At 38.7% G+C, this 25,891-nt stretch overlaps 1 protein-coding gene and 1 pseudogene across 3 annotated transcripts in view; both read right to left on the bottom strand.

Moving 5' to 3' along the window:
• UNC13B (unc-13 homolog B) overlaps positions 1-25,891 on the bottom strand; it is a 237,987-nt gene that overhangs the window by 180,673 nt on the left and 31,423 nt on the right. The gene's annotated exons all lie outside the window — the stretch shown is intronic.
• Positions 19,982-20,072, bottom strand: LOC122917939 (annotated as a pseudogene).

A 25,891-nucleotide genomic window follows, 5' to 3' on the forward strand; every position in this document is an offset into this window, starting at 1 on the left:
GTTCTTCATATTTCACCAGAATGCCAAAGCAGCAGCAGAAGGAAAAGAAAAAATAAAAAACTACAGTCTCTATGCTAAGGAAGTTGGGAAAGAAAAAAAAATGCAAGCACAAAGAGGAAAGATCCAATCATAAAATTCACTATGAGTCTACAAACCAAAAACCAGTGTTTGGGTGAAATGTGCCACAAAGGAAAGATCAATGAGGAGGGTGGGATAGTAATCAAAGTTTTCTAATGGGTAAAATATAGATAAGAAAAGAGACACAAGAAACAGCATTAAAAAGGCATGGGGAAAAAAATCACTGGAGCATCTTTTTCTACGTTGTCATGAAGGTAACATCACCTAATCCCAACATTCCAAAGGCAGGCAAAGTCCACTTGCCCCACAAAATCTCCAAGAGTTTGGGTACAGGTATTTGGGGCTAGTTAAACACGGAGCTAAAACAAAGGAGTTATAATAGTATCTTAAACCCAGAGTTTTTCCTATTTAAGAATAAATCTTAAAAAAAGTAATAATAAAAAAAAAAAAAAGGAAAGCTTTCAAAATCTCCTTTGGAAAGACAGCATAAGGATACCAGAAAGTAGAAGTAGACACATTTTGTTCGTGTTTCAGCTTTTTCTTCCTCTTTTATTATTACTTGCTCCTCCTTAAAACTGTGCCAACATGCCTTCCCTCCCATTGTGTATTACCATAAATTCTTAACCTTTTAAAAATTAGACTCCTTTGATAATTCAACAAAAGCTACAGATCTGCTCTCCAGAAAAATGCACATGTATCCACAAAACAATGTGCATATCAAGGGTAAATTCATGCAGCTTAAGATCATCTCCTAATAAAATTGTTTTTTGCTAAAGTTACCAATGTTGTCATTCTCGTTAGATTTTCCTAGTTTATATTTGCAAAAGCCTACTCTACTGACTAGTCTTATGTCTATTTGCTCTATTAAAATGGGCTAATGACGTGGTGTTTGCCCATGGTGTCTGCAAGTTATCTCTTTGGAATTGGATGGAATCGTTTCTAACTAAGGGTCTACTCTAGCAGCAGGAATAATAAACATAGGCCCTTGAGAAAATCACAGGAACATGTTTTTCTAAGTATTTGTCATAAAGATACAGCACCTAAAATCTGAGTGTCTCCCAACATTTCAATGATAACTCTTGAAATGTTACATTAATTCTACAGAAGTGGAACTAAAATAGCAGCAGCTAATGCTAGAAAACCATTGCAGTTATTTGGGAAAAGCACAGGACAAGGAACCAGACCTAGATTCTAGACCTGGTTCTGACACGGCTCATCTGTGGGCCCTTAGATTTAAAAAAAAAAAAAAGTATTATCTTAGCCCTCGGGGTTTTCAGATAGAAGGTGAATATTATGTCTGTTCTGGAAAATAAAAGTTCTTGCATATTGAGTTTCTGTGTAAATGGGGAGAGAGGGAGATAAAAGAAATGATGTGAAAGGACAGTGAAATGTAAGAGAGCATTCACTTCAGTTCCCATTTTTAAATTAACTCCTATTTTTATAAAGTAAAATGTCTTCATGACATGCATATTAATAAAAGCAACAGCACAAAAATTCACTTGAAAAGTCAAATTGCACTGGAGTTACTTGAAAAATAAGATCCTCAGAAGTCCTGGTGACCTAGTTTTACTGATTTATTTTGGAATTTGGATACTTATACTTAGAGAGTAACAAAGATTGCTTCAGCTATCATTATTTTAAATCTTAGAATACTATATTAAAGTTGACCTATGTCCTATTTTTTACTTTTCTTTTTTTTTTTAAAGATTTTATTTATTTATCAGAGAGAGAGAGGGGGGAGAGAGCGAGCACAGGCAGACAGAATGGCAGGCAGAGGCAGAGGGAGAAGCAGGCTCCCTGCTGAGCAAGGAGCCCGACGTGGGACTCGATCCCAAGACGCTGGGATCATGACCTGAGCCGAAGGCAGCTGCTTAACCAACTGAGCCACCCAGGCGTCCCTATTTTTTACTTTTCTTTACTTGTCATATATATATGTATATTTAAGTATCACATACTTTTCTTTATATAACTATAATGTTATTTTTAAAATCTTGATACCAGCTAAGGCAAGAGACTCCTGCCTAGTTCTTTAGTGTTTTGCTTACTCCTTTTTTTGCATCTCTTAACATAAGGTTTTTCCCCATTAATTTCTTAATGTTGCTATGACATAAACAAGTTTTCAGATGATAACCAAACCTTTATAAATTTTATAATCAAATGGCAAGTTCCCAAAATCAGTGTAAAGACTGGTCAAAACTGCATTTAACATCTATAAATCAAATAAGCAAACTTGACATTTTAAAAATATTTAGGTTTCCGCTGGCGGGTAGAACAGAAATTTTTAGGTTTCTTATACTTGAAAACAGCATGTCTATTTATTTAACCCTTCTCTAATGTCTTAGTTTAATTAATTTAATTTGGCCCCATACATCTTTTGCTAGAACTCACTACAGAACTCTTTTTTTGCTATTGCCACTCATATTTGTACTACATAGAAGTGTGGTTAACTTTTTTTTTTAAGACTTTATTTATTTGACACAGAGAGAGAGAGATCACAAGTAGGGAGGCAAGAGAGAGGAGGAAGAAGGCTTCCTGTACAGCAGAGAGCCCGATAGAGGCTCGATCCCAGGACTCTGAAATCATGACCTGAGCCAAAGGCAGAGGGTGAACCCACTGAGCCACCCAGGTGCCCCAAAATGTAGTTAACTTTTGAAAACTACCTTAAATCCAATAATTCTGTTACATTCTTCTTTTAGGCCTAGATTCTCTAGTTTTCTTTACAGAAAAATCACACCATCTATCATTTTTTTCTTTCTTTCCAAACCTAAAATTTTCCATTCTTTTTCTGATCTTATGGCAGAGGTTAGGACTTCTAATAAACTACTGAAAGTAATAAAAGTTGGCACCCTTGAACTGTTTGATTTTAAGCAGGATTTTTTTTTAAGATTTTATTTATTTTTATTAAGATTTTATTTATTTGACACAGAGAGAGGGAGTGCGCGCACAAGCAGGGGGAGCGGCCGTCAGAGGCAGAGAGAGAAGCAGGCTCTCTGCTGAGCAAGGAGCCTGATGCAGGACTTGATCCCAGGATGCTGGGATCATGACCTGGGATGAAGGGAGATGCCCCACTGACTGAGCCACCCAGGTGTCCCAAGCAGGAGTTTTTAAACTATTAACACCTTGAACGTCAATTTTTTTATTGAAGTATAATGCATACATAGTTACATTAGTTTCACGTGTACAAAATGATTCAACAAGTTCTTATGTCCACAAGTGTAGTTACCATCTGTCATCATACAGTGCTATTACAATATCATTGACTATATTCCCTATGCTTTATCTTTCCTTCATCCCTATAATTTATTCATTCCATAACTGGAAGCCTCTATCTTCCATCTACTCTTCACCCATTTTGCCCATCTCCCCCACCTTCCCAACCCCCTCACATAATGGTATTTACGAGTTTGTTTCTGTGTTTTGTTTATTCATTTGTTTTTTAGATTCCATTTACAAGTAAAATCGTATTGTATCTGTCTTTCTCTTACTTATTTCGCTCAGCATAATACCCTTTAGGTCTACCTATGTTGTTGCAAATGGCAACATCTCATCCTTTTTATGGCTAAGTGATTCCTTTATGTGTTTGTGAGTGTGTGTGTATACACATAAATAATTATTTTTTAACGTTTCAATATTGAACACAATGTTTATTATAGGACTTTAACTTTGAAATAATTATAGATTTACAGAGAGTTGCAATGATAATAGAGGGATCCAAGGTACCCTTCACCCAGTTTCCCCCAACAGTTAAATCTTACAGAAATCTTATATAATCATACACAATGATATTACAATATCAAAACCAGGAAATTGGGGTGCCTGGGTGGCGCAGTTGTTGAGCATCTGCCTTCAGCTCAGGTCATGATACTGGGATCCTGGGATCGAGTCCCACATTAGGCTCCCTGCTCAGCAGGAAGTCTGCTTCTGCAGCTCCTACCCCCCATGCTTGTGTTCCCTCTCTTGCTGTCTTTCCCTATCAAAATTTTTAAAAAGCTTTAAAAAATAAATAAAAATAAAAGAAAGTGGTCTTTCAAGATGGCCTTTTTCCACTCAGCATAATGACCTTGAGGTCCAACCAAGCTGATCTATGTATTAATATAGAGCTATGTTTTTATATCCATTCTGCCAAACTCTTATGTACCTTGATCATTTACATCTAATGTAATTCTTAAACTGTTAGGGCTTAAGTCTGTCATTTTTTGTTTTCTGTTTGTTCTCAGGTTTTTTTTCTATTTTCTTGACTTCCTGTGGGTTACTAAACTTTTTTTTTTTTGGAACTCCATTTTTATTTGTAGCATATTTTAATGTATCACTTTGTACAGATTTTAGCAGTATCCCTTAGTATTATATTTTACACATATAACATCACAGTCTAAGGTTGTCAACATCTTACCAGTTCAAGTGAAGTATAGAAGCTGTTATATTGCCTTTAAGTCACCTTACCATTCATTCCTCTATTACAATGATCTTAAATATTTCCACTACAAAGATAAGAACCAGGGGCACCTGGGTGGCTCAGTGGGTTAAGGTTAAGCCTCTGCCTTCCGCTCAGGTCGTGATCTCAGGGTCCTGGGATCGAGCCCTGCATAGGGCTCTCTGCGCACCAGGGAGCTTGCTTCCCCATCTCTCTCTCCCTCTGCCTACTTATGATCCCTCTCTGTCAAATAAATAAATAAAATCTTAAAAAAAAAAAAAGATAAGAACCACGTAGAACAAGATTCCAATTATTGAACATAATTTAGAAACTCAAGAAGCCTATTTTATTTATCCACATTTTTCTCTTTCCATTGTTCTTTCTTCCTGATGTTCCTAGATTTCTTCTTTTATCATTTCCTTACTGCTTGAAGAACTTTCTTCATCTAAGAACATGTTCATTCTTCAAAGATATTTTCACTGAATATAGAATTTTGAGTTGACTGTCTTTTTCTTCCTGCATTTGAAAAGTGTTGTACCACTTCCTTCTGGTCTCCATGGTTTCTAATGAGAAATCCACTGTCATTTAAACTGTTTTTACTCTGTATATTTCTCTTCTGCTGCTTTCAATATTTTTGTCTTTAATTTACCAAAGTTTAATTATGACATGTCTCGGTGTGGACTTCTTTTATTATGCTCAGCTTCTTAAATTTGTAGATTTATGCTTTTTGCCAATTTGAAAAGCTTTCAAGCCATTGTTTCTTTGAATACTTTTTCATCCCCATCCTCTTTTTCCCCTCTGAAATTCTGATGACATGAGTATCAGATCTTTTCCAATAATCCCACAGGTCTCTGAGATTCTCTTCACTTTTTTCAGTCTATTTTCTCTTATTGAAACAGCACAGTTTCTATTATCCTATCTTCAAGGTCACTGAACCTTCGCTCTCTCCATTCTGCCACTGGGATAATTCATTGAGGGTTTTTTGGTGATTGTATTTTTTATTTCTAAAATTTCCACTTGGTTCTTCTTTAGATTTTCTATTTCTTTCCTGAGATATTCTAGCTATTCATTTATTTCAAGTGCATTTATAATTGTTGACTGGAGCATTTTTATGACGGCAGTTTTAAAATCGTTGTCAGGTGATTCTAATAACTGTATCATCTCAGTTTTGGCACTTGTTGATCATCTAACACAAAGCAGCAAAAATATTCCCTTGAAATAATCAGAGTGATAGTCATAATATGAATGGTTTATATGAAAGGCCAAATATGTCTCAGTACACCTCCCCAGTAGCATTTAACTATACAAAACCGATGTTTTAGTTTAGCTCAAAATGGATGGATACATTTAAACGGAAATCAAAGTACAGCCTGAAAGCAAGTGGTCTAAAGTTTGGTTTGGAACAGAGTCTGGATCAATACACAGCTGGCAAAGGTGACTGCAGGTAGACTCAAAGATATCAATGCTCCAGAATGGGAAGTTTACAAATTAGAAAAGCAACACCTTCTTTTACTCATAGACTTTTTTTTTATTCATAGACTTTTAAAATACAAAAGATATTAATGACCAGAAAAGATCCAGGATGTATTATCAAGTAAAAATATATAATACACTTCATGTAATTGTTTTATAAAATCAAACAAAAAATCTCACACCATATATAAAATTAACTCAAAATAGATCTAAGACCTAACTGTAAGAGCTCACACTATGAAAAGTCTTAGAAAACACAGACGTAAATCTTTATGACTTTAAATTAGGTGATGTTTTCTTATATAAAACACGTAAACACAAACAACAAAAGAAAAATAAATTGAACTTCACACTTAAATTTTCTTGTCAAAGGACACGATTAAGGAAGTGAAAATATAACCAGAGAATGGGAGAAAATATTTGCAAAGCATATACAAGGGTTTTATATCTAGAATATATAAAAAACCTCTGTAACTTAATAAAAATAACCTGATTAAAAATGTGCTAAGAGGGGCGCCTGGGTGGCTCAGTGGGTTAAAGCCTCTGTCTTCGGCTTGGGTCATGATCCCAGAGTCCTGGGATGGAGCCCCACATCGGGCTCTCTGCTCAGCAGGGAGCTTGCTTCCCCCCTTCTCTCTCTGCCTGCCTCTCTACCTACTTGTGATCTCTGTCAAATAAAAATGTGCAAAGAATTTGAATAGATGCTTTTCCAAAGAAGATATACAAATGACCAACAAACACATGAAAGATGTTCAACATCATTAGTTATTAGGGAAATGTATGTGAAAACAAAACAAAAATGTAAATCAAAATTAGTATTCACAAATGAGATACCATTTCATACCCAATGGGATGGGTAAAATAAAAAAAATACCTTACTGGCGTGGATATGGAAAAAATTGGAATCAATATTCACTGCTGGTTGGAACTGTACAATGGTACAGATACTGTAAAAACAGTTCACAGTTCCTCAAAACATTATATACAGAGCTACCATTTGGCTCCTAGGAACAATTCCACTCTCAGGTATACATCCAGGAAAAATGAAAACACATGCCCACACCAAAACATGTATACAAACGTTTCTAACATTACTCATAATATCAAGCAATATTCATAGTATCCAACCCAAATGTCCATGAATAAACAGATAAATAAAATGTGATGTATCTATACAGAATATTATTCAGCCATAAAAAAGAATGAAATACTGAGGGGCACCTGGGTGGCTCAGTTGGTTGGGTGTTTGCCTTCAGCTTGGGTCATGATCTCAGGGTCCTAGGATCCAGCCCCACATAGGGCTCCCTGCTCAGCCGGGACCCTGCTTCTTCTCCCTCTCCCTTTGCCCCTCCCACCTCTCATGCTTTCTCTCTCTCTCTCTCTAATAAATAAATAAAATATATTTTAAAAAAAAGAATGAACTACTGATAAATGCTACAACATGCAAAAAGGTTGAAAACATTATACTAAATGAAAGCAACCAGTCACAAAGGACTACATACTGCATGATTCTTTTTACATGGTATAATATATCCAAAATTGGAAAAGCCAGAAGGCAGATTCATGGTTACCAGGAGATAGAGGAAGAAGGAGTGATTACTTAATAATTATGAGGTGTTCTTCTAGGATGATGAAAAAGTCTGAAAACTTTAGAGAGGTGGTGATTGTACAACCATTTTAAATATACTAAATGTCACTGAATTTTAATTTAAAATGGTTAATTGTATGTTTTATGAGTTCTGCTTCAATTTTTTTAAAAAATTGTACATGAATGTTCTTAGCAGCATTATTCATAATAACTCAAAAGCTGAAACAACCCAAATGTCTATTAACAGATGAACAGAAAACAAAGTATGGTATATCCAAACAATGTAATCTCATTCAGCCATAAAAGGGATAAAAGCCCTTACTGATGAAAGCTAAAACTTGAATAAACTTCAAAAACATTATATTAAGTGAAAGAAACCACCCATAAAAGACAATTATAGTGAATAATTCCATTTATATAAAATAGCCAGAAAAGTAATTCTATGAAGAGAAAAAGCAGATTAGCAGGTGCCTAAGACTAGAGAGATTGGGGGGGGAAAGCAGAGTAACTGCTAATGGGTAAGGTGTTTCTTTTGGGGTGATAATGTTCTAGAACTGATTACACTGATGGTTGAGCAACTCTGAATATACTAAAAACCACTGCAATGTAAACTTTAAGTGGATAAATTGTATAGTATGTGAATTACCTCAAAAAAACCCTGTAATTTTAAAAAGGAAACAAAAATATATATGTAGGGGTGCCTGGATGGCTCATTAGGTTAAGCCTCTGCCTTCCACTGGGGTCATGATCCCAGATTCCTGGGATCAAACCACACATCGGGCTCTCTGCTCAGCGGGGAGCCTGTTTCCCCACCCCCCCCACCCCTGCCTGCCTGCCTGCCTCTCTGCCTACTTGTGATCTCTGTCAAATAACTAAATAAGAATATTTAATATATATATGTATATATGCTTATATATTTCTTACAAATAGGAATAAGAAAGGCGTAGAAAGATACACACCATGTTAGCTGTTAGTTACCTCGGGAAATGAGACAGGAATAGATGTAAGGTTATCAAATTTTTTGAAGTTTTTAAATCCTTACATATCTTCATATTGTCCACTTATTAAAACAAACAGGTATTAATTTGGAAGTCTGAAAGGTTTAAGGTTTGAAAAGCATTAAATATGTATTTAAAATAAAACATTATACAACTCTACACTATCAACAATTTCCTCAAATCGTTAAAAAAAACAGATGAATATCTATCTAATTACAAAACTAATTTAAAGGTAGTATTCTCACAGACAAAACTGGGAAGGGCTCCAATCCCCTTTTATCATCTAATTTCACACTACCATTATGTACTTTAAAAAAAAAAAAAAGTCATAACTGAACACTTAGGCCCTTTAATACTCCAGCAAACATGGAAACCCTAGAAGTCAGGACTAAGGAGAATCCACAGAAAGAGCATTTGGCCCCAAACTCCTTATAAATAAAAAGCAAAAATAAGAGAAGATACACTGTGCCTAACCCTCAAACCATTAACTTCAGCTCTTGAGTTTCTCTGACCTTGCTGAAGAATCAAATCTACAACTGGCACCCTTGAGATTACAGGAAATAATCCTATACACACTGACTCTGCATCCGGTGACCTGGTTCCTCAGATATAGGGAATGGCTAACCTGCCTTGTTCAAGCTTGTCCTACTCAAGAAACGATAATCCCACTGCTGTTTTCAATATGGCATGGTACACATATTTATGTGTGTATACATGATTATCTGCAATTATTAATTTGTATATTTTGTTGTATTACACTTTTACGTTTGTCAAATACTTGGACATAAAATTGCACTACTGTGACTTCTGTCAGTCAACTGACCATTGGAGTTGACTTAGCTGTTACGACTGGCTAACAAGATGTCCTTTTTCCTTTCCCCTCCTTTATGAGTAACCAGCAAAGTTGAACACTCTAAAAAGAAAACTATACAATGAAAAATCATTTTCCTCTTAAAGTGATAGCAAATATTTTTTCATGTCTATCCAGTCTTTACAACTATCATTTTCAATGGTTCCCTAAAATAATCATGTTCTAAGTACCATATTATGTATTAAATCATTCTCCCATAAATCACACATTTACAAATTATTTTTTTTTACACTGTCTTAAGCTGCTCATTTTTATGAGGGAAAATGAAATTTGGTCCTTAAAAGACACCTGGGTGCCTCAACTTAATATTGGTTAAGCATCTGCCTTCAGCTCATGTCATGATCCCAGAGTACTGGGATGGAGTACTGCATCACCACCACCATCATCATCATCATCATCATCATTAGGCTCCCTGCGGAGCCTACTTCTCCCTCTGCCTGCCACTCCCCCTGCATGTGTGTGCGCACTCTCTCTGTCAAAGAAATACATAAAAACTTATTTATTTATTTATTTATTTTAAAAGATTTTATTTATTCATTTGACAGAGAGAGATCACAGTAAGCAGAGAGGCAGGCAGAGAGAGAGGAAGGGAAGCAGGCTCCCTGCTGAGCAGAGAGCCCGATGCGGGACTCGATCCCAAGATCCTGAAATCATGACCTGAGCCGAAGGCAGCGGCTTAACCCACTGAACCACCCAGGCGCCCCCATAAAAACTTTAAAAAAAAAAAGGTTCTTGGGGCGCCTGAGTGGCTCAGTCATTAAGCGTCAGCCTTTGGCTCAGGTCATGATTCTAGGGTCCTGGGATAGAGCCCAGCATCAGGCTCCCTGCTCAGTGGGGAGCCTGCTTCTCCCTCTCCCACTCCCTCTGCTTGTATTCCCTTTCTCACTGTGTCTCTATCAAATAAATAAATAAAATCTTTTAAAAAAGGAAAAAAGTTTCTTTATCAAAGGTACTTTGCAAGACTTCTTGGGACCATGGACTGAGAATGCAAGTCTGACTCCTACTTGGCCCTGACTAATCACTTGATAAATTCTTACTGAAATACAAAGACACACAAAACAGGGGAAAGCCTGAAATTAGAGAAGTGTACAAAATGTTTAAAGATTTTTGGAATTCCTGATATATACCATGCACATGGAAGTAGCAAACTAGCAGGATTTGAGAAGAGTTGTGGACAGGAGCTCAAAGAGGGTCTTGGCATTGGAGGAACATTCTTACTGAAGCAGTGGGAGGGACCCTCCTCTCATAAGGTGAGGTACAGCACCTGGAGATCAACTTGGCAGAATTTGAGAGTAGTTATACCAGAAAGCCTGGGGCATTAATGTTAGTTGCACAAGTGGCAAACCATTTTCTAGTGTAGCAAAGGTAGCTACACGAAACAGAGCCATTCAAAGCAGTGGGGTGGCCGTATTAGAGCTGAACCTGACATAGCAATTTTTCCGAAAACAAAATCTTACAAAAAGGTAAGTTTCCCCTAAAAGAGTACCTTGCAGCCAGGGCTCCCTCCTCATTCCCTTGAGGTTGCCATATTACTTAACCGGCAATGAGGATCCTATGTTAAAATCTAAGAGGAAGTGGAAGTGACATCATCTAAGAAATGGTCATTTGCCTGTTTTGAGGGGGAGAGAGGGATGAGGGGAAAGCCACATATGAATGAAAATCTCATTATTCATGGAAGGAAAAAAAGAACATTTAAATTGTTTTTGTTTGCTTTTAGAGAGGGAAAGGTAGAAGAGACAGGGAGAGAAAGAATTTTAAGCAGGCTCCAAGCCCAGCTTAGAGCCAAATGCATGGCTTGATCTCATGACCCTAAGATCATGACCTGAGTGGAAATCAAGAGTCAGATGCTTAACCGATTGAGCCACCCAGGAGCCTCCATTTAAATTGTTTCTAAAAAGACCATGAGGGGAGACTGGGTGGCTTAGTGGGTTAAAGCCTCTGCCTTCAACTCGGGTCGTGGTCCGGGGGTCCTAGGATGGAGCCCCACATCAGGCTCTCCACTCAGTGGGGAGCCTCCTTCCTCCTCTCTCTCCCTCTGTCTGCCTCTCGACCTACTTGAGATCTCTGTCAAATAAATAAATAAAGTATTTTTTTAATTAAAAATAAATAAAAAGACCATTAAAACAAAAAAAAAAGAAACAGACCATGAAATGATTCTAAAACCATGTAAGAACATAACATTCAAAGGTAAAGAGACACTTTTGAAATTATGGATTACAAAAAGAAGATTCTAGGTAGTATTCCAGAGCCTCTAGTTATTTTTTTAATGGAGTCATAGAAGTAAAAGAGAAAAGGTAAAACAAAAGACTAAAATACTAAGGAAGCTTGATAAGAGATAGACAAAAATAAAAAGGAAGCTCAGTGAGATAAATATACTGAGGTAAACATGAGGGGGAAAAAATTTTTAAGACTATTTTTTTTTTAAGTAATCTCTACATCTGGGACGCCTGGGTGGCTCAGTTGGTTAAGCAGCTGCCTTCGGCTCAGGTCATGATCCCAGCATCCTAGGATCAAGTCCCACATCGGCTCCTTGCTCGGCAGGGAGCCTGCTTCTCCCTCTGCCTCTGCCTGTCACTCTGTCTGCCTGTGCTTGCTCTCTCCCTCTCTCTCTCTCTCTGACAAATTAAAAAAAAAAAAAAAATCTTAAAAAAAAAAAAACCCACTAAAGTAATCTCTCCATCTAACACAGGTTTCAAACCTATAATCCGGAGATCAAGAGTCACATGCTCCACCGACCAGTCTTAAAAATAAAATCTTGGGGCGCCTGGGTGGCTCAGTGGGTTAAGCCGCTGCCTTCGGCTCAGGTCATGGTCCCAGGGTCCTGGGATCGAGCCCCGCATCGGGCTCTCTGCTCAGCCGGGAGCCTGCTTCCTTCTCTCTCTGCCTGCCTGCCTCTCTGCCTGCTTGTGATCTTTCTCTGTCAAATAAATTAAAAAAAATTAAAAAAATAAAATAAAATAAAATAAAATCTTAAAAAAAGAAAAAAAGCACCATCTATCTATAGCTTCTAACAACAAAATATTACAAGCAAGGAACTCTCTGCCCACCCAGTTACCATTCATATATGAAAAAGGAGCCCATTACGCTCTAGGTGCCTCACTAAAATAAATACCTCGTCATTGGCCCTGAGCTAAGGAAAACAGCCCAGTGCAATTCTTCATATTTTTAAGTACTTGTGCCCAAAACGTAACCCTAACATCCTGTCCTCCTTTGATTATACCAAGGGTGATTCTTAAGCCCAAAGGCTACAAAGCAGCAGCAGCTCAACAAATGTCCTGAAGAAAAACTGTGCCAAAAGTAAACATTTATAAGGGGCAATCACTGATCAAATCAATCAGCCACTTGGGGAAAGAAATGTAACTCACAGACACAAGTCTGAGAGTTGGGAGTAAGGCCAAATTAGGGGTGGGGGGGCAATAAAGAACAAAAAAACACTGTCTCTGCTCCATATTGACAAATTCCTGAGGCTAAAGGGTTAACAAGATAGCCTGTTTATTAGCCTGTTTATTAGAATTTCATTCATTCCTGAACAATCTTTTAGCTCCCAAACTTTTAAGTTCTCTCTACTCAGAGAGACTGATTCCTACTTGTGTGACTTTGGGGGTTTTCACGAAGCTAGGCTGAACATTTGACAGTTCTCTTCATATCTTTCCTTTTAGATGTATCATCAAAGGTGAAGGGGGAAAAGTATTTTGAGGAATCACTGGTAGTCTGATTATAATCGGAACTTAAAGAGTGAGGGTAAGAAATGGCAAAAGTTAAAGAGAAAGCCATGAAGGGCCTTGTAACCACATTAGGAATCTGAGGGATTTTAAGCAGGGTAGTGCCCTGATCAGATCCACATTTTAGAAAATTTATTCTGGCTACAGTACAGAGAATAAACTGGAGGAAGGCAAGTTGAGGATCAATAAGAAGTCTGTTGCAGGGACACCTGGGTGGCTCAGTTAAGCGTCTGCCTTTGGCTCAAGCCATGATCCCAGAGTCCTAGGATCCAGTCCTGCAAAGGGCTCCCTTGCTCAGCAAGGAGCCTGCTTCTTCCTCTACCTCGGCCTGCCACTCCCCTGCTTGTGCTCGCTCACTCTCTCTCACACAAAAATAAACAAAATCTTTTAAAAAAGCTGTTATAGAATCCCAAGTTAGAGAGGATAGCAGTCTGTACCTAGACAGTGAGAATTTGAAGAGAGATGAAGGAAAAAGGTGATGAAGTTCTTAACAGGAAAGTCAAAAACTGGGAAAGCTGAGCAACGGCTATAACTCATGGCTGGCATCTCTGTATAGAACTGGAGATGCACTGAATGCCGGCCACCCTACACCCCAAAGTAAAGTACAGCATAAGGAAAGCAAGCAGTTATTATCTCAAGAGGAGAGTGGAACAGGTACACAGCTTCTCCTCCCATACCTTTCTACAATAGCAAGCACTGAACTTACACTTCTAATGGGAAGGGATGGGGCGGAGTGGGGGGGGGGGTACTGATGTTCGTCCTAACAAAATTTATAATGTTTACTGATTGGCTGTTTACTTTTTTTTTAAAGATTTTATTTATTTATTTGACAGACAGAGAGTTCACAAGTAGGCAGAAAGGCAAGCAGAGAGAGAGGGAGAAGCTGGCTCCCTGCCAAACAGAGAGCCCAATGCAGGGCTCCATCCCAGGACCCGGAGATCATGACCTGAGCCGAAGGCAGAGGCTTAACCCACTGAGCCACCCAAGTGCCCCTGATTGGCTGTTTAAATTATATGCACATGTAACTTTGATAAAAATATATATATTATTTTAAAAAAAGCAACATCTAGCAGGAAAGAAAAAGGCAGGAAAAAAAGATTATAAAGAGAAAATATTTAGAGGCACCTGGAGTGCTCAGTAGATTAAGCATCCAACTCGGTTTCAGCTCAGGTCATTACCTCAGGATCCTGAGATCAAGCCCTGCATCAAGCTATGCACTCAATGTGGGATCTGCTATTCTTCTCCCTCTGTTCGTACCCTACTCTCTCTCTCCTATAAATAAATAAAATCATTAAAAGAGAGAGAGAGAAAAAAACATCCAGCTTAATAGTCAGTTGTGGTTGGTCCTAGAATCTGACTACAGAGGTTGGAACCCAAGCTACTTCCATTTATTACCATATGATATTGGGCAAGTTAATTACTTAATCTGTCAGGGCCTCGTGTTTCATTTCCTTTAAAATAAAGATAACAGGTTTGTGAAAACTGAGTTAATAAATGTCAAGCACTCAAAACAGATTCTGGCATAGAATAGGCAGTAATAAATATCAGCTATTACAATGACTACTCATAATCTCCTATCAAAATATACTCATATCAAAAATGGCCTGGAAGGGGGCACCTGAGTGGCTCAGTCAGTTGAACTTCCAACTCTTAATGGAGGCTTAAGTCAAAATCTCAGGGTTGTGAGATCAAGCCCCCACACTGGGCTGTGCTCAGCAGGGAGTCTGCTTGGGATTCTCTCCCTCTCCCTCTGCTCCTACCCCCCTACACACACATTCTCTCTCTAAAATAAAGGAATAAATCTTTTTTAAAAATAATAGCCAAGAAGTAGATTGTATATTATTTTTTTAAGATTTTATTTATTTGACAGACAGAGATCACAAGCAGGCAGAGAGGCAAGCAGAGAGAGGAAGGGAAGCAGGTTCCCCGCTGAGCAGAGAGCCCGACTTGGGGTTCGATCCCAGGACCCTGAGATCATGACCTGAGCTAACGGCAGAGGCTTAACCCACTGAGCCACCCAGGTGCCCCTAGATTACATATTATTAATATGACTCCTGTCCTGAATAAAGACAGTCACAGTATACTTCATTTACACATGTTCAAAATATTCCTCATTTTTCAACACCAAACACAAATACTATCTCTCCTACTAAACTTCCCAATTTTCTCCCCAAATACTATCAGTCAAAAATACTGTCTCTTTGTTCCAAATTACCATAGCAGTTTTTATGTACCGCTTGCTTGCTTTCTCTCCCCTCACCCAGCTTTTACGTCAAAATCTTAACTCCAATAATGAGCAAAAGCTCTTTAAGGACAGGATTCTTTTTTTTTTCCCCATCATATCATTTCTCTAAAATTTGTGGAGTATAATTTTGCTAAGAAGTCCCTGAAACAATTCCTTTTTTTGGAACCTATAACACTCTTCCAAATAACATAAATGCCTTTTTGCCACAAGACTTTCTTTAGTAACCCAACTAACAATTCCCTAAAGTAATTAGAAATCTGTAGGCCTTACATATAAAATTAGTTGATGCAATCTAATTATAGTAAAGCAATTTTGAGTTTAGGTGCCAATGCTACATATAACATATATGATTGACTTTTTACTTCAGTATTTTTCAAGAAGCAAGGGATTATCTGTGCCCAGTCCCTGAATGCCTGAACATATTAAAAGAGTCTAGACCACATGTAGTTGGCTCCATAAAACAAAAGTACCAATGGCCACTTCACTGGGACAACTATAGACAATGGAACTGGTGGTTGAAGGGCTAAGGTTCTTTGGGGACCCAAAGGCTGACAAAAGAAACCTACACATCTTTCTTTGATGTCAGTATATAGCAAAAATATGTGACTCTCAATTTTTGTATTTAGCAAAGGAATTATCCCTTTCTTCCCCCACTAGATCTCAGTAAGCAATATTAAAGCTTGCTTTTTTTTATCAATCCTTTGTAAGTCTGTGTACTCTGTATAAAAGTCCACTAATTTAGAGGAACTCAAATGTTAGTCTTATTTAGATTAATCCAAATATAGATGGCATGTCAAGTATACTAGGCATGGGATGGGATGCCTGGGTGGCTCAGTGGTTAAGCATCTGCCTTCGTCTCAGGTCAGGACCCCAGGGTCCTGGGACCGAGTCCTGCATTTGGCTCCTTGCTCAGCGGGGAGCCTGCTACTCCCTCTCCCTCTGCCTCTGCCTGCTGCTCCCCCCGCTTGTGCTCTCCCTCTCCCACAAATATATAAATATTTTTTTAAAAGTATACTGGGCACTGTGGAATACAAATTTTAAAATGAGCCTCTTAAAGTGTCTGGGAAAATAAATGTAGAAACAGAAAGTTACAACACAATTGCTATAACAGAAATAAATATTACACTTCCTTGGAATGGGGTAGGATTATAGTGGTAATACTGAAAACTGCAAAAACAATAACTACAACTAACATTTTTGAAAACACACTAACTGTACCTAATCTCTTAAATGCTCTCTTAATCCCTACAGAAACTTTCAGATAAGCAGCAGTATTATTTCCATGTTATAGATAAGGAAACTGGGTCTTAGAGAAGTTTAAACAACTTGCCCAAAGTTATATAGTAAAAGAGCTGGGACTCAAATTCAGGCAATCTGAATTCAAGATCTACCTATACTCTTAATCAATACAGTAGACTGCCATTCTCATGGCCTGGATAGTATGGATAGGTATCCTTGTCAGATTCCTTCATTTTGAGTGGAAAAGGCTTAAGGAATTTAGTAATTATTTCTTCCTTCAGACCCAGAGAAAGGAAGGCTCTGTCGGTGCCTGTCGTGTATATATATTAGAAACCCTTCCTGAGGAACAGGATGAGGTGGTTAAAGAGGTAGAAGAACATTCCCATTCATGCTTTAATTGGATCTTGAGTCTTTTTTTTTTTAAAGATTTTATTTATTTATTTGACAGACAGAGATCACAAGTAGGCAGAGAGGCAGGCAGAGAGGAGGAAGCAGGCTCCCCGCAGAGCAGAGAGTCCGATGTGGGGCTTGATCCCAAGACCCTGAGATCATGACCTGAGCCGAAGGCAGTGGCTTAACCCACTGAGCCACCCAGGCGCCCCTGGATCTTGAGTCTTAAAACATACTTCTTTTTTTTTTTTTTTTTTTTTAAAGATTTTATTTATTTATTTGACAGACAGAGATCACAAGTAAGCGGAGAGGCAGGCAGAGAGAGAGGAGGAAGCAGGCTCCCTGCTGAGCAGAGAGCCCGATGTGGGGCCCGATCCCAGGACCCTGAGATCATGACCTGAGCCGAAGGCAGCGGCTTAACCCACTGAGCCACCCAGGCGCCCCTTAAAACATACTTCTTTTGAAGCTCTTTTGAAGCTTTTCTGCCTGCCAATGTCGTTTTTCCAGGTATATTTTTGGGGTGGGAGGGAAGAGATGGGGAATAGAAACACTTTATACAAGGATCATTCAGTATCAGAATATCAGTTCTTCTAATTCAGTAAATAGAACAGATTTTATTTTATTTTTAAAGATTTTATTTATTTGACAGACAGAGATCACAAGTAGGCAGAGAGGCAGGCAGAGATAAAGGAGAAAGCAGGCTCCCCGCTGAGCAGAGAGCCCTATACGGGCTCGATCCCAGGACCCTGGGATAATGACCTGAGCCGAAGGCAGAGGCTTTAACCCACTGAGCCATCCAGGTGCCCCTAGAACAGATTTTAAAAGTGTAAGATATACAATGAGAAGTCACTGGAAGATCAGGGTAGACAGGCGACATGATCCGATTTACATTTTTAGAAGATAGCTCTGACTATTGTTTGGAGAATGTACCCCCAGAGAAGCACAAATGAGGGGCACCTGGGTGGCTCAATTGGTTAAGTTGCTGCCTTAGGCTCAGGTCATCACAGGGTCCTGAGATCGAGCTCCATATTGAGCTCCCTGCTCAGTGGGGAGTCTGCTTCTCCCTCTCCCTCTGCTGCTCCCCCTGCTTGTGCTCACTCACACTCTTTCTCAAATTAATAAAATCTGTAAAAAAGGGGGGTGCACAAATGAAAGAAAAAAGATACATTAGAAAGATATTTCAGTAGTCCAGACAAGAGATGAGAGTACTTAATGTGCATTAATGTAGTAGAGGCGAGATGGTGAAGAAAGATCTGTGAAAATAAATTCTGTGAAGGATTACGAATTTGCTTCTAGAGCCAAGGCAGAACAGATGAGCATTAACAGACTCTGATACACAGATGTTTTTCCATTTTCCTTCTTCATTTTTCATTCCTTCAATATCATTCATTCCTTCCATTTCATTCCTTCAACATGCCTACTATCAGGCAATGTGCCACATAACAGACTAAGAAAGATAATGATACTGTCTCTGCCCTCAAGGATCTCAGAATCTAATAAGGCGATGCCCAGATTGTGTTTGACTCTAACTAGCACAGCTGAAGGACATTCTTCCTCCAGTTTCAGTATCAAAACAACAATTTAATTAGCATCCGGGCCCACGAAGGGCTCCTATAGTCAATTCTTTTTATTTTGAAATCCAACAAAAAATGAAAACAGAACAAAACAAAAAAACAGCAAAGGGGGATGCCTGGGTGGCTCCTGATTTTGGTTCAGGTCATAATCTCATGGTTGTGGAATGGAACCCTGCCTCAGGCTCTGTGCACAGCAGGGAATCTGTTTGAGATTCTCTGTCTCTGCCCGCCCCCCCACTCACATGCTTTCTGTAAAATAAATAAATCTGGGGTGCCTGGATGGCTCAATCAGCTAAGCATCTGCCTTTAGCTCAGGTCATGATCCCAGGGTCCTGGGATCCAGCCCTGCATCGGGCTCCCTACTCAGGGGAGAGTCCGCTTCTCCTTACCCCTCTGACTCTGCTGCTCTGCCTACGTGAGCTAGCTATCTGCATTTTTTTTTTTTTGCAGATTTATTTTGTTTTATTTTTTAAAAAATACTTTATTTGACAAACAAAAAACTAGCAAAGGACCTAATATCTCAACTCAGTCCTGAATTATATGCTAGACCCATCTTCAACTTAACTTCCCAACCTGTAACTGGGTTCCTTGGCTCCTTTCATTTCTTATTTTCAGGTATTCAACTCATTCCTACAATTTCTTGTACTTTTACTTTTTTTTTTTTTTTAAGATTTTATGTATTTGACAGAGACAGAGAAAAGCTGACTCCCCACTAAGCAGAGAGCCCAATGTGGGGCTAGATCCCAGGCCTCTGAAATCATGACCTGAGCCAAAGGCAGACACTTAACCAACAGAGCCACCCAGATGCCCCTCCTTTTACTTATTTATTTATTTTTTTTAGTTTTTAATTCCAGTTGGTTTATATAGTGTTACATGTTAGTTTCAGGCATAAAATACAGTGATTCGACACTTTCATACATTACCCAATGCTCATCACCACAAGTGCACTCCTTAATCCCCATCACCTGTTTCACCCAACCCTCGCCCCCACCACCTCCCTTTGGTAACCATCAGTTGTCCTCTATAGCTAAGAGCCTGTTCCTTGGTTTATCTTTTTCCCCTTTGATCCTTTGTTTCTGAAATTCCACAAATAAGTGGAGCCATATGGTATTTGTCTTTCTCTGACTTCTTTTACTTCATATTATACTCTCTAGTTCCATCTGTGTTGTTACAAATGTTAAGATTTCATTTTTTATGGCTGTCAAATACCTGTCTCTATGTCAAATACCACATCTTCTTTACCCACTTATCAATGGACACTTAGGTTATTTTTATATCTTGGCTACTGTAAATAATGCTGCTATAAAACATGAGGTGCATGTATCAATTTGAATTAGTGTTTCTGTATTATTTGGGTAAATATCCAGTAGTGGAATTGCTGCATCACAGACTAGTTTATTTTTAACTTTTTGGAGTATTCTACACATTCAAAGAAACTTTTCTAGCAACAAACTATAGAAATGATCCCTGAAAGTACAGTCTTTATTTTTAACATTTTTGAAAAACTTCCATAGTGTCTTCCAGAGTGGCTTACCAGTTTGCATTTCTGCCAACAGTATAAGGTTCCTTTTTTTTGCCCATGTCCTCACCAAACCTGCTGTTTATGTTTTTGAATTTAGCCATTTTGACAGGTGTGAAGTGAGATCTCATTGTGGTTTTGATTTGCATTTCCCTGATGAGCATCTTTTTATGCGTCTGTTGGCCTCACCCCACCAATCTGATGATTGATACTGCTTCTCTGAATCTAAATAAGCAGACTAAAAGAATTACAAAATTATGAAACCAGAAAGTGGTTATTTTCTCATCTCTGTACTCTTTTGACACAGTACTAATAATGCCCTCTCTTTAGGAAACCCCTGTGGCCCATGGGATTTATGCAGTTCTACGGCCAGAAAAAAATAAGCAAGTAGGTACTTGGGCCTGGACCTGTGAATACTGAGATTTCCTCAGATACCTACTTTCCTCACTGGAAAAGGAAAGCAGATAAAGAATCAAGGTAGAGGGGTGCCTGGGTGGCTCAGTGGATTAAAGCCTTCGGCTCGGGTGGTTGTCCCGGGATCAAGCCCTGCGTTGGGCTCTCTGCTCCGGGGGGCCTGCTTCCTCCTCTCTCTCTCTCTGCCTGCCTCTCTGCCTACTTGTGATCTCTGTCAAATAAATAAATAAAAATCTTTTAAAAAATAAAATAAAATTTTTAAAAAAAGAATCAAGGTAGATGCCTTGGTTTAGAATAAAGAGCGTTTATTAACCTGAATCATCTGCTGGAAGTGTCTCTCTTACATCCCCTAATACAGTGAAAAAAACATCTAGATGGAGAGCACAGAAATGTTCAAGACAAAGGAACACCAAAAGGAGAAGAGTAAAATGGTAAGAACTTAGGAGAATGAACTCAAAGGAGGAATAACTAGCATAAACTCAACACTTAAAATACCAGCTTGGAGGAGTGCCTGGTGGCTCAGTTAAGCATCTGACCCGTGATTTCAGTTCAGATCGTGATCTCATGGGATCAAGCCCTGCACTGGACAACATGTTGGAGTCAGCCTGAGAGTCTCTCTATCTCCCTCTACCCCTCCCCCCACTTGCCACTCCCTCATGTACTCTCTAAAATAAAAATTTAAAAAAAAAAAAAAAAGTTCGAATTCTACGGTGTATGGCTAGCTCAGTCCAAAGGGCATGAGACTCTTGATCTTGGGGTCATGAGTTTGAGCCCTCACTGGGTGTAGAGATGACTAAAAAAACTGTAGAAAGTTCAAATGTTTTGCTTTTAACCTAGCAAATCCACATCTAGAAATGTATTATGGTTTTTTTCTATTATGAAACTGGTATATAGTCATTGAAAACATCATAAAAGATTAACATTTTCCACAGTTCTACCATGTTAATCATTTTAACATTACTATGTACATATTTTTAGTCTTTTATCAATATAGATTATTCTTGTTTTACTTAGCTAGTTTGGAATTTACTGTACCTAGCTGCTTTTACAAGCTGTTTTTCCTCATTAACAATGTTTTATGAAACACTTTTCAATGTTACTAGATATTCATTTATAACATGATTTTTTTTAGCTGTTACGGACTGAATATGTCCCTCAATGTGATCATATTTGGAGGTGGGGCCTTTTAGGGTAATTAGGTTTAGATGAGGTCATGAGGGTAGGGTCCTCATACTGGGATTAGTATCCTTATAAGAAGAAACCGAGGGGCACCTGGGTGGCTCAGGTCATGATCCCAGAGTCCTGGGATCAAGTCCCGAATCAGGCTCTCTGCTCAGCGGGGAGCCTGCTTCCTCCTCTCTCTCTCTCTCTCTCTGCCTGCCTCTCTGCCTACTTGTGATCTCTCTCTGTCAAATAAATAATAAAAAAAAATCTTTAAAAAAAAAAAAAGAAACCGAAAAGCTAGCTCTCTCCCTCTCTACCATAGGAGGAACAAAAGCAGCCACCGGCAAGCCAAGATGATGGCTTTCACCAAGAATTCAACCATGCTAGATACTTGACCTTGGACCTTCCAGCCTCCAGAATTGAGAAATATCAATGTCTGTTTTTTAAGCTACCCAGTCTATGATATATTGTTGTAGTAGCCCAAGCTGAAACAGCTGCATAAATGGTATTTATACTACTCACTCTTTCAGGACTTTTACCTTGCTTTCAATTATCAGATATTATTGTTATGGTGTGAATTGCATTCCCCTAAAACTCAAATACTGAAGTCCTCACCCCAAGGAATTCAGAACATGACTTTATTTGGAAATAGGATCATGCAGCTATAACTAATTAAGATGAAGTCTTCAGAGTAGACCCTAATCCATTATGCCTGATATCCTTATAAAAAGGGGAAGTTTGGACACAGAGACATGCATACCAGGAGAATACCATGTGAAAATAAGGCAGAGATGCTTCTACAAGTCAAGGAATGCCACTGATTGACAGAAAGCCAGCAGAAACTAGGGGACAGGCATGAAACAGATTCTCACGCAAACCTCAAAAGTATGCTGCAGACACCCTGATCTTGGACTTCAAGCCTCCAGAACTGTGAGACAAACTTCTGTTGTTCAAGCCACTCACAGTTTGTGGGACTTTGCTGATGGCCCTAGAAAATTAATACAATTATAAATAACCATGGATGACTGTTCTCAAAGATAATAAGGGATATATAAAAATTTCACTTTCTTAGGATAAAGTCCTAGAAGTAAAATTGCAGTAAAAAAAAAATACAGTTTAATGGCATACAATATATAATATCCCATTTGACTTGTATTTTCTCAAGAGGCTCTCCTTTAACTTTTCCTTAGGATCCCAGATGTGGTTAAGGCAAGAATTATTAGTCCCCTTTTACACACAGGGAAACAAGTTCAGGAAATTCACTAATGTGTCAGTAATCAAACCTAGCACTTTTTTTTTTTTAAGATTTTATTTTTAAAGTAATCTCTACACCCAACATAGGGCTCGAATTTACAATCCCAAGATCAAGAGTTGCATGCTCTACCGACTGAACCAGCCAGGTACCCCAAATCCAGCATTCTTTTCAACAGACTAGCGCAGCACTGACCAGTATGGTAGCCAACAGCCCCAAAGAGATACTTAAATTAACCAAAATCAAATTAGAGATTCAGTCCTTAGGTCATACTAGCCACAGTACAAAATCTGGATAGCTTCATCTGACTAGCGGCCACCATACTGAAAGAGCAACAACGTGGAACATTTTCATCCCTGCAGAAAGTTCTATTCAACAGCACTGGACTAGAACATACTGAGAATCTATAATGCAGCCTTATAATGCTTGGCACAACAGATCTTTGAGTAAGTACTACAAGTAGTAAACCAGGATCATCAAGAAATTGCTTTATGATGATGTAGCAAATGACATATGTAACATAGTAAAGGCAGGAGCCAAGACATACTGAAGCATAACTATAACAAAAGTCTATCTGAAAAACTACAGGAGCCTCTTAAGGGTAATCACAAATACTGTGACTCATGCTTGTAGAGCAATGGGCAAATAATATGCACAGGAAGGAGATAGATTCATACAAAGAAATATGTCTATGTTGAAGCTTTAGTTCCTTATCATGGAAATACATCCACTAATTCTACTTGATATATTTTTACCTATGTCTACATTGAACTAAAATCTTACGAGAGGGGCACCCAGGAGCTCAGCTGGTTAAGCATTTATTTGCCTTCAGCTCAGGTCAGGATCCTGGGATCAAGCCCTGTGTCAGACTCCCTGCTCAGCAGAGTTTGCTTCTCCCTCCCCATCTCCCCCCAGTTCAGGCACTCATGTGTGCTCTCTCTCTCTCAAATGAATAAAATCTAAGAGGAAGAAAGGAAGGGAGAGAGGGAGGGAGGGAAGAAGGTTGAAAGATCTTACTGGGGGGCACCTGGGTGGCTCAGTGGGTTAAAGCCTCTGCCTTCAGCTCAGGTCATGATCCCAGGTTCCTGGGATGGAGCCCTGCATCGGGCTCTCTGCTAGGCAGGGAGCCTGCTTTCCCCTCTCCCTCTCTGCCTGCCTCTCTGCCTATTTGTGATCTCTGTCTGTCAAATAAATAAATAAAATCTTAAAAAAAAAAAATACAGGGAAAAACAAAAAAGATTTAAGACCACCCATATATCTAACAGCCAAACTGGCCAGACCATTATTTTGCCGTATTTGATTCAGATTTTTTTTCTCTCCAGTATTTATTACAGATAAAACTAAAATCCCTACTTAATCCCATTCCTTGCCTCCCTTTAAGTATCCATCATCCTGACACTAATATGTATCATTCCAGTCCAAATGTTTATATTTGTATCCATAAACAATATATGGTACTGTTTTTCAATGATTTTATGTTAAATACATGGTGTTGGGGAAACTGAGTGGCACAGTCTGTTAGGTGTCCAACTCGGTTTCCACTCTGGTCATGATCTCAGGGCCGTGGGATCTGCCGCTTCCAGTCGACGACAGGAGAAGAATTAGGCACAAACAATTCAGCTGCAAGAGACTGAAAGCGTTCGAAAAGGACTGCTGCCTGGAGCAACTCCACCATCTCACTTTTATTGGATAGAAACAATAGCCAACAGAAAGACTGATGAAGGGGCGCCTGGGTGGCTCAGTGGGTTAAAGCCTCTGCCTTCGGCTCAGGTCATGATCCCAGGATCCTGGGATCGAGCCCCACGTAGGGCTCTCTGCTCTGCAGGGAGCCTGCTTCCTCCCCTCTCTCTCTGCCTGCCTCTCTGCCTACTTGTGATTTCTGTGTCAAAAAAAAAAAAAAAACTGATGAAGGTCAAACGTTAGTCACGTCTTGCTTGCAAGCAAGGAGTAGGCTAAACTTTATAGTTAAACAAGCACATCCAAAGGACTCATCTAACAACGGGCGCTTCTGGGAAGAGAAAGGAGCGATAACGGAAAAGGGAAGCAGGCAGTTTTCATTCCACCCTGAGCTAACCGGACGTTCCCGGGGGCTCAGCTTCCCTGAAACAGGCGGCGTTCCGCCTTGAGCGAGCCAGGCATCCCCAGGTGCCCACCTTCACGGTCATATATCGTCCTTCTCCCCAAAGACCTATTGCCAGTATATGTATTTCTTAAGGCCATATCTAAATGTGCTTGGTAACTAGTAAAATCCTCCAGGGGTTACAGTTTGAGTAACAAATTGTTCCGAGGGGCAGCAGCAGGATCAAGCACTTCGTAGGGCTCCATGCTCACTGTGAAGTTAGCTTTGGATTTTCTCTCCCTCTGCCTCTGCCCCCAGTCATGAACACTCTCACACTCTTTCTCTCTCTCTCTGATAGATGAATCTTTACCAAAAAAAAACAAAAATTAAAAAGTTAAAATATATATATATGTTTTTTGGTATATATATATATATATACACACCAAATATATTTTTTAATTTTTAATTTTTGTTTTTTTGGTGTATATATATATACACAAACACCAAATATATTTACATATAAATATATGTACATACATATATACATACATATATACACACCAAATATATATAAAAAATTTAAAATTAAAAAAACAAATTAAAAAATATATATATAATGTCATACTGTAATCTGTCTGCAACTTGCTTTTCTACCCATTTTGATATGAAGTCAATCATTATTGATAAATAAAGTTTAGTGTATTTTTTTTTATTCTTTTAACTTAGTTAAGTTTAGCATTTCATTTGATTAACACATCACATTATCCACATTTGATTAACATAGCATGCATGGGACTTTTAAGATGTTTAAAGTTCTTGCCATTATAAACAATGCAGCAATCAACATCCTCCCGCATGTCTCCCTTGACACAACCACAAGAATTGAAAACCTTA

This window comes from Neovison vison, chromosome 9 (genome assembly GCF_020171115.1).
Source record: "Neovison vison isolate M4711 chromosome 9, ASM_NN_V1, whole genome shotgun sequence".
In the NCBI taxonomy this organism is placed as follows: Eukaryota; Metazoa; Chordata; class Mammalia; order Carnivora; family Mustelidae; genus Neogale; species Neogale vison.